The following is a 9,461-nucleotide window of genomic DNA, read 5'->3' as shown; positions in this document are numbered from 1 at the left end:
CCCCTTGATTCTAGATGATGGTTCGCGCCCAGTTGGTTTTCCGAGATTCCAGTTTGATGCTTCATGGCTCCAAGTGGAAGGTTTTAACGAGTTGGTGGCTCAAAAGATTCTGACTTTCCTCTCCTCTATTCGACGCTCTTTTGGCCCCATGGATGACTGGCATCAATGCTTCTATTTTTTGCGTAGATTCCTTAGAGGCTGGTCTAAAAACCATTACGCTGAGTCTAGGCGTGACAAAGCTAGGTTGGTGGCTCAAATTGGCGTTTTAGATGATTGCGCCAATAGCTCTGGGCTGTCCTCGACTGAATGGCAAACTCGGTATGGTTTAGAAGAGGCGTTGTCGGTGTCAAAACCGGCGGATCTCGGGTAGGGGGTCCCGAACTGTGCGTCTAGGCCGGATGGTAACAGGAGGCAGGGAACACGATGTTTTACCCAGGTTCGGGCCCTCTTGATGGAGGTAAAACCCTACGTCCTGCTTGATTAATATTGATGATATGGGTAGTACAAGAGTAGATCTACCACGAGATCAAGGAGGCTAAACCCTAGAAGCTAGCCTACGGTATGATTGTTGTATATGGAGTTGATTGCCTACGGACTACAACCCTCCGGTTTATATAGACACCGCATAGGGTTAGGGTTACACAGAGTCGGTTACAATGGTAGGAGATCTTGAATATCCGCATCGCCAAGCTTGCCTTCCACGCCAAGGAAAGTCCCATCCGGACACGGGACGAAGTCTTTAATCTTGTATCTTCATAGTCCAGGAGTCCGGCTGAAGGTATAGTCCGGCTACCCGAACACCCCCTAATCCAAGACTCCCTCAGTAGCCCCTGAACCAGGCTTCAATGACGACGAGTCCGGCGCACAAATTGTCTTCGGCATTGCAAGGCGGGTTCCTCCTCCAAGTCCTTCATAGAAGATTGTAAACACCAAGAGTAATGTCCGGCTCTGCAAAATAAGCCTCCACATATCGCCATAGAGAGAATAATATTAACACAAATCAAAACTGCTGACGTATTCCGCAGTGTGTCATCACACTACGGCCAAGTCCTTTACTCGAATCGTTTTCACTTTTCCACCTCAGCGTGTTTTGCGAGGCGGTTTCCTTGGCACGTCTTGTCAAAGCAGAGATCGTGTGCCCCCCTTTTACGGGATTCTCATCAATACGGACGTGGGTAACCCAATCATGCCCGTTAGCATGTTTTCTCGATTAAAGGCGAGTCCCAAACGGTTACGGGGAGGGCTCCTGGTATTCAACCTCTTATAAAGAGATCAGGGCCTTACTCCTTTTCTCCAATCCCAAAACAAGTTCTCCCGTCGCCTCGAGTTCCAACACCCTAGGCTCTAGATTCCAGGCGCCTCAGACCTTCGACAATGTCCGGTTCCGAACTTCAAGGCCGATGGATACCCTCCTCCGTCACGGAGGAGGACGTGCTAAAGTTGAGAGAGGCTAAGTTCTTGACCGCCGAAATTTCGCACAGGTTGCCTGCTCAAAGGCAGGCTATCCCCAGTCCCCAGCCCGGTGAGAGCGTAGTGTTCGTGTCTCACTTCCTTCGGGGGTTAGGCTTCCCGATGGACCCCTTTGTGAGGGGACTACTGTTTTATTACGGGCTGGAATTCCACGACTTAGCTCCGGAGTCCATCCTCCATATCTCCTCGTTTATCGTTGTATGCGAAGCGTTCCTCCGTGTTACCCCTCACTTCGGATTATGGCTCAAGACTTTCAAAGTGGAGCCGAAGATGATCAAGGGACGGCACGCAGAGTGCGGAGGCGCTGTTATAAGCAAAAATGCTGATGCTCCATGGCCCGAGGGCTCTTTTCAAGAGGAGCTAGGCTTGTGGCAACGAGAGTGGTTTTATATCACCGCTTCCCGGAGCACCAAGTGGGTGGCGCTTCCTGCCTTTCGCTCGGGTCCCCCACCACGGCTAGCGTCATGGGTTAACAGAGGGTTAGATTGGGGTTTGCCCAAAGACGTGCCCTGTTGCAGGGCCGAATTAAGGATCTCTTGGAAGGAGGCCTCAGCTTGGTCAAGGTGACGCAGGTCATGCTGATTCGCCGAATATTGCCCGGCAAACGTCGCCCCCTTCACCTGTGGGAGTTTAATCCAGAGGGACCGCGAGCTCTCCAGAACTTTATGGGCGCAACGCCCGCGGAGATGTATAGACTGTTCTTTGGATCACAAGAGATGTGTCCGGATTTAACCGAGGACACAGGCCTAAGCTGCAATCGCCCGGATACTCAAGTAAGCAACCTTGTGCCCGGACCTTCTATCCGTATAATTGTCATAAACTTGCCCCTAAAAGAGCCGTCCTTTTAAACAGGAGTGGATAGCGAAGGCGAAGCTGATCAGGTGTCCGGCTCCCCTTCCTAAAACCAGGCCGGATCCCGTGCTGGTCAGGATGCTGGAGATAATGCCTTTGGAGGGAGAGGACAAGGAAGCTATGGCCTCCTCGAAGGAGGCTTCTCCGAAGGGAGGAACCGACAATTCCTCTCCTAAGGGGAAGAAGAGAGCCGGCTCTGACGACCCGGAAACCATGGCCTCAAAACGGGGGAGAAAATCCTCGTCAGAGGGTCCGACGCCGGGGAGTTCCTCGGCCGAACTACGCCCTCAAGGGGATCAGCCCTCCAGCGAGCCATAAGTGGAGAAAAGATTTTCCTTTTGAGGGATGAGGGAAGTCCTTGATTTATATCTGAGAAGATTAACCAAACCTTTATCTTGTAGCTCGGACCTCAGCCCTTCTCAGCAGAGCTCGTCTTTGGGGGATCTCCTTCCGGAGACGATGGAGAGTGGGACGCCTCCCCCTGCCGTGCCGCCTAGCGAGGCGGGCGACCCTGAGGTGTCGTCACGGAGGGTTTCTCCAAATCCGGCAGGGGCGGAAGGTGGCTATGCGGCCCCCCCGAGGTTCTCCGCGTCCGGCCTTCGAAAGAGGTCATGGGACGAGCCCGGCACCGTCTGGTGCTCGGCCGGAGGAGCTAAAGATTTTGCTGGGGCGAGCTTCTATCTCAGAGGAGCACCGCGCATTGATGGGCACGGTGATTGAAAGGATTTCATCCGTAGAGAGCGGATTGTATGAGGCCGTCAAAAGTTTACTGACGGGTTTCGAGGTACATTAAATAATGTATACTTTGGTCAGTTGCGCATGAATAAGATGCGCCCTGTGTAGATAGTAGCCCCTGAGACTCTGCGCGTCATCAAGAAATGACGGCATGCGGAGGATCATAATCCCAGGTCTAAGATGTCGCCTTTGAATGTAGGCGGCAGGGTGTCCGGAATCGAGCCGAACTGACGATTTTGCCCAACTAAAGCGGCAACTGGAAGTGGCAGATGCCGACATCACGCTTGTCGATAAGCGGCTTGATGAGGCTCAAGGTATGTAATTCCTCGGGCGGCATCAGGTAAGAACAGTTTTATGCCTGTGTCTTACGATGTGTGTGCTTGACGCAGATGGTGCGGCCGCCGTGGAGAGTCTTAGGGCAGAACTTGCCCGAGCTAAAGAACAAGCCAGCGAAAGTGATGCGGCCACCAGGAAAGCCCTTGAAGAGCTAAGAGCCGAACAGGCTGCTCATTGCCGAAGCAAAGAAGAGATGGCCGAAAAGTTAAAAAGCGCTACAGACCGTTGCAGACTTCTTGAAAAAGAAGGCCAGGCGAAACAGACGGACTTAAAGAAGGCCGTTGCCAATGCCAAGGACGCGCGCTCTGCGATGAGAGCTGCGAAGGAGGAGCTACGACAGGCCGAACAGATTGCGGCTGGAAAGCCCTTTATGCTGCGAAGGAAATTTTGTGATCCGAAGTTTGCTCCGTTGGACCGGATGTGGAGTGTGGAGGATACCTATCTGGACTTGGCAGCGAGTGCTGCTGATGCGACCGAACACTTTCGAGATCAGAAAGATCGCGAAGTGGAAAATCTTTTCTGGTCGCAGTTTCACAATCCAGAGCGTCCACTGGCAGTGGATGATCATTTGGCTCAATGGGCCGAACTGAATAGGTTGTCTGGACTCGCCATGAAGTACGTCATGGGTCACCTGTGGCCGGGGAGATCGGAGCCGAAGAGTTATTTCAGCTTGGTGCAGCAATTCCTTGACGCGGTGCCGCGTATAAATGCAATGAAGAGGTCAGCATGCATAGAGGGCGCTAGGATGGCTCTTGCCCGTGTTAAGACATACTGGGCAGAGATGGAGACCACCGTTGTTGCGTCCCGAGATTCGGACAAAAGCCGAGTACCCTCCGAGCACTATTTTTCAGGAAGTTCTTGAAGGCGCTCGTGTAATAGAGACGCAGTGCCCGAAAGATGCTATGTTATGATAGCATATGTAATTATAAAGTAATATTTTGATAAACCGTAGTGGTCTTTTTTATACTTGTGCCTCCAAGTATTGGGAACACCTCCTGTGCGGCCGTTTTAAGAGATATATATATATATATATATATATACAGAATCTGAAAGATGGCAGTCGTTGGCTTCAGCCCCCACGCACATAGTGCGGGGGTGCTCGCAGAAGACGCATTTTCACACTTAACCCAACGTCTTGGTCCTACAAAGGAGTTGATAGCGCAGCGGGCCAGGCAACCGGACTATAATGCTTTAACACTTTCACTTAGCCATAGGAGTTTGACAGTGAGACTATTTAGGTAGCCCCTTGGTGGCAACTGCGCTCATCCGAGTTCGGGGCGCGTATGTGCCTGACCGGGAAGCGACCCTTCGTTAAAGCGGAGGAATCCGATAGATTCCGATAGGTCATCGAGTGGCTGACCTGTCTCACGCTACATCATGACAGTCAGTTTTCGGCTTTCTCTACTGAGGTGCTCGCCCGGCCGAACCGGGGCACAATCGCAGTAGTTCTCCTGATGCTACCTTAGCCGATAGAGCGGAACGTAAGGTAGCCGAACTCAGGAGCCGGGCAACCCAACATTTGACCAAAGACATGATTCGGAGCTGATGCATATAATGCCAAAACTCGCGACGCCGAACACTCCCTAAGGTGTTCGGTCTTTATGAGTGCGGGCGAAACAACACTCTTTATTAAAAAAGCCCCTAGTGTCCAGGTACGTGCAAAAATTCTGACGTGGCCACATGCCAAGACGCCAGCCTCCTCCTTGGTTATATCAGAAAGAAAAAACCAGGGGATGTGTAGCAACAAGAGACAGTAAAAAAGGTTTACGCAGGGTCTTAATCTGAAAAGAATCCTTTAGGACGGGTCCCTACTGCACGTCTGCGCCTGTGTCTCCGTTGTGCCGTATCCTGGACGGGCGCCGCACGACGTTCATCTGTAAAAGAGAGGAACTGAGTTGAAAACGGGTCGTGCCGAAAAAGTTTAAAATAAGCAAAGTATAAAGTAAGATATATAAGATTGAGCTTTATTGTCTCTTATTGTATATGCTTGGAGCCCCTAGTGCGGGGGTATATGGCTTCTAGGCCTGCATCAATGATGATTTTGCACCGAACTCGTCTATCCCCGTTCGTGGTCTTGAATGACCTATTTTGAAGATTTTTTTGGCCGGTGAGGCCATTTTGCTGTGGGGCTGTCAAAGCGGCCGCACAGTCCTCCGCTTGGGGAGGCGCACTTTAGTGCTTTCCCTTAAAAGAGATGATGCCTCATGGACCGGGCATCTTAAGCGTAAGAGATGCATAATGCGGTATTGCGTTAAAGCGAGCGAAAGCTTCGCGTCCCAGTAGTGCTTGATAGCGACTTGAGAACGGGACGATATGGAAGGTCAGCTTTTCACGGCGGAGGTTATCGGCAGAGCCGAATATGACTTCGAGCCGGAGAAAACCCATAGAATGGGTGTCCGGACCAGGTATTACCCCTTGAAAGGAGGTTTTGCTGCGGCGGATTCTTGCTGGGTTTATCCCCATGTGCTGGATTGTATCCTGATATATCAGGTTTAGTCCACTGCCGCCGTCCATAAGGACATTTGAAAACTGGAGTCCGCCAATTATTGGATCGAGTATCAAGGCAGTCCAGCCTACATTCTTGATATTCCTAGAATAATCTAGCTGATCAAAGATGATCGGTTTTGACAACCAGTGGCAGGACCCTTTGGGGATGGGCCATGTGGTGCGTACCTTCACGGGCGCCGCACGTTTTGTTATGTGAAGTGAGTTCACTGTTTTTACTTGTTGTGGGAAGTTCTTTTGTTTCCTGGTGCTCTGCTTTTGGGATTCGTCCTCGTCTTCGCTTGGTGTGTCGAGCCCCTTGTGTTCGGCGTTGAGTCTGCCGGATTGTTTGAAAACCCAACAGTCTCTGTGGGTATGGTTAGCAGGCTTCCCGGGAGTACTGTGTATCTGGCATATCCTGTCCAGGACTTTATTTAGGTTGGATGGATCGTCCCTGTTATCCTGGGGGGCGATTTTTCCTGATTTTGTCGTGAGCCTTTGAATCCGGCATTGACTGCCGTGCTCTTCGGACTTTTGTCCTTAGTCCAGCGACGGTCCTTGTTGCGTCGCAGTTTTCTGTTTCCATCCCTAGTTTCGGATGTACTTGGGTTGCTGGGGCTGCACCTTGCCAACCAGCCGTCCTCCCCTGCACAAAAGCGGGTCATGAGGCTTGTTAGTGCGGCCATTGTTCTTGGCTTTTCTTGGCCGAGGTGTCTGGCGAGCCATTCGTCTCGGACGTTATGCCTGAAAGCTGCTAAGGCTTCGGCGTCCAGACAGTTGACTATTTGATTCTTTTTAGTGAGGAATCTATTCTAGAACTGCCGAGCTGATTCTCCGGGTTGTTGAGTTATGTGACTAAGATCGTCTGCATCCGGAGGGCGGACATAGGTCCCTTGAAAGTTTGCTCGGAAAGCATCCTCGAGCTCTTCCCAGCTTCCAATTGTGTTTTCGGGGAGGCTTTTAAGCCAATGCCGGGCTGGCCCTTTAAGCTTAAGGGGTAGATATTTTATGGCGTGGAGATCATCTCCTCTAGCCATGTGTATGTGGAGGATATAATCCTCGATCCAAACTCCAGGGTCTGTTGTTCCATCATATGCCTCTATGTTTACGGGTTTGAATCCCTCTGGGAATTCATAGTCCAGGACCTCATCGGTGAAACATAGGGGGTGTGCGGCGCCCCTGTATTTGGGTGTGCCGGATTCTGATGATGGCTTCATAGCATTGCTTACGAGAGCTTGCTTTCTTGGCCCATAAATGGACCTTACTGGGCCATGATGCGAGTCCTTAAGTGGGTCGCATGCCGATTTAGGTGCGGCGCCGCTTGCCGCTTTATGGGGTCGTCTATCCGACCGTGTGGCTTTTTCATTTTTTGAATGCGAGGGCTCTAGGGCCTCTTCGTCGAATTCAGGCAGTAGCTTTCTTTTCGGATAGCTTTTAGTGCGGCGACTGTCGCCGTACTTATCTGTGGTATTGATTACTTTGCTCCATCTAATCCGGAGTGCATCTTCCGCTGTTTTTAGTTTCCGCTTCTGCTTTTTTAGGCTGCGTGCAGTTGCAACGAGCCTCTCGTGGAGATTCTTCTGCTCCATAGGTTTATTCGGCGTGAGGTCATCCGGAATGCCGTTTTCGCCGGAGGAGGGATGTTCGGTTTCTCTATCCGTGTTGCCCTGTTCGGACGGTTGCTCTAAGGCCTGCTCGTCGTCTACCGGCTCGTCCTACTCTATGGCTGGGTTTTTGTCGAGGCGGGGCTTGGGTCGGCGTTTACGCCGACGCTTTGATTGCTTTTCGAGGGGTCGATCTCCCGTCCCATCCCCTTTTTCCTTGTTGTCGCTTCCTTTAGGGGTATCCACCATGTACACATCGTGAGATGAGGTGGCTGTCCAATGCCCTATGGGCGTTGGTTCGTCGGTATCTCCTGCATCGTCATCCATGCTGTCGATGTCTCCGGAGTCGAAGTTGAGCACGTCGTTTAAATTGTCGAGAGTGGCTACCAAGTGGGTGGTGGGTGGGCTTTGAATTTCTTCATCGTCCGTATCCCATCCTCGTTGACCGTAGTTCGGCCAGGGCTCTCCTGATAAGGAGAGAGACTTGAGAGAGTTCAGGATATCGCCACAAGGCGAGTGCTGAAAGATGTCTGCGGCGGTGAACTCTATTATCGGCGCCCAATCGGATTCGATCGGCAGGGGCGCGGGGGGTTCGGAGTTCGGAAAGGAGTCCGGATCCTCGGAGTCACGGATCATGCAGAGTGCGGGGCTAGCGTTCGGCTCGATCGCCTTTGAGATCGAAGCCCCCGAGGTGACGTCCAACCGCTCATCCTCAATTGGCGCAATAGGCTCCGAGTTAGGGGTCGACACCGATGCGTGTGCGGCCTCCAGGACACTGTCCGGAGGCAGAGCTAGGTCATGCCCCTCGAGATAGTGCGGCGCGCTTGGCCGTGGCTCGAACCCATCGAAGATCAAGTCTCCGCGGATGTCAGCCGTGTAGTTTAAGCTTCCAAACCTGACTTGATGGCCAGGGGCGTAGCTTTCGATCTGCTCCAGGTGGCCGAGCGAATTGGCCCGCAGAGCGAAGCCGCCGAAGACGAAGATCTGTCCGGGGAGAAAAGTCTCACCCTGGACCATATCGTTGTTGATGATCAAAGGAGCCATCAGGCCTAAAGGAGACGACACAGAGGAACTCTCAATGAAAGCACCAATGTCGGTGTCAAAACCGGCAGATCTCGGGTAGGGGGTCCCGAACTGTGCGTCTAGGCCAGATGGTAACAGGAGGCAGGGAACACGATGTTTTACCCAGGTTCGGGCCCTCTTGATGGAGGTAAAACCCTACGTCCTGCTTGATTAATATTGATGATATGGGTAGTACAAGAGTAGATCTACCACGAGATCAAGGAGGCTAAACCCTAGAAGCTAGCCTACGGTATGATTGTTGTATATGGAGTTGATTGCCTACGGACTACAACCCTCCGGTTTATATAGACACCGGATAGGGTTAGGGTTACACAGAGTCGGTTACAATGGTAGGAGATCTTGAATATCCGCATCGCCAAGCTTGCCTTCCACGCCAAGGAAAGTCCCATCCGGACACGGGACGAAGTCTTTAATCTTGTATCTTCATAGTCCAGGAGTCCGGCTGAAGGTATAGTCCGGCTACCCGAACACCCCCTAATCCAGGACTCCCTCAGGCGCTGCTGGGCATTCATAGGCAAGAGGAAGTGTACTAGAAACAGCGTGGTACTATCAACTGGACCTTAAAGGGTGACTCTCCTATGTCCTATTTCTTTGCGATTGCTAACGGCAGACGCCGAAGATGCATTATTGATAGCCTTACGATCGACAGCGTCAGGGTCTCTGACCCCTCGGTGATTATGCGTCATGTGGTTGATTTTTTCTCTAACCTCCTAGCTGTTAAACCCGTTCTAGGCATTAATTTGGCCTCGCCCTTTTGGTCTCCTCTGGACCAGCTTTCGGTCGCTGACAATGAGAGTTTGCTGATCCCTCCCACGGAAGAGGAAATTTTTGAGACGGTCCGTTCTGCCAACCCGAATGCGGCTTCTGGGCCTGACGGCTTTTCCATTCCTTTCTTCC

This window comes from Triticum urartu, chromosome 3A (genome assembly GCF_056163025.1).
Source record: "Triticum urartu cultivar PI428250 chromosome 3A, HENAU_Tu73, whole genome shotgun sequence".
NCBI classification, from domain to species: domain Eukaryota; kingdom Viridiplantae; phylum Streptophyta; class Magnoliopsida; order Poales; family Poaceae; genus Triticum; species Triticum urartu.
This window is presented reverse-complemented; position numbering follows the sequence as displayed.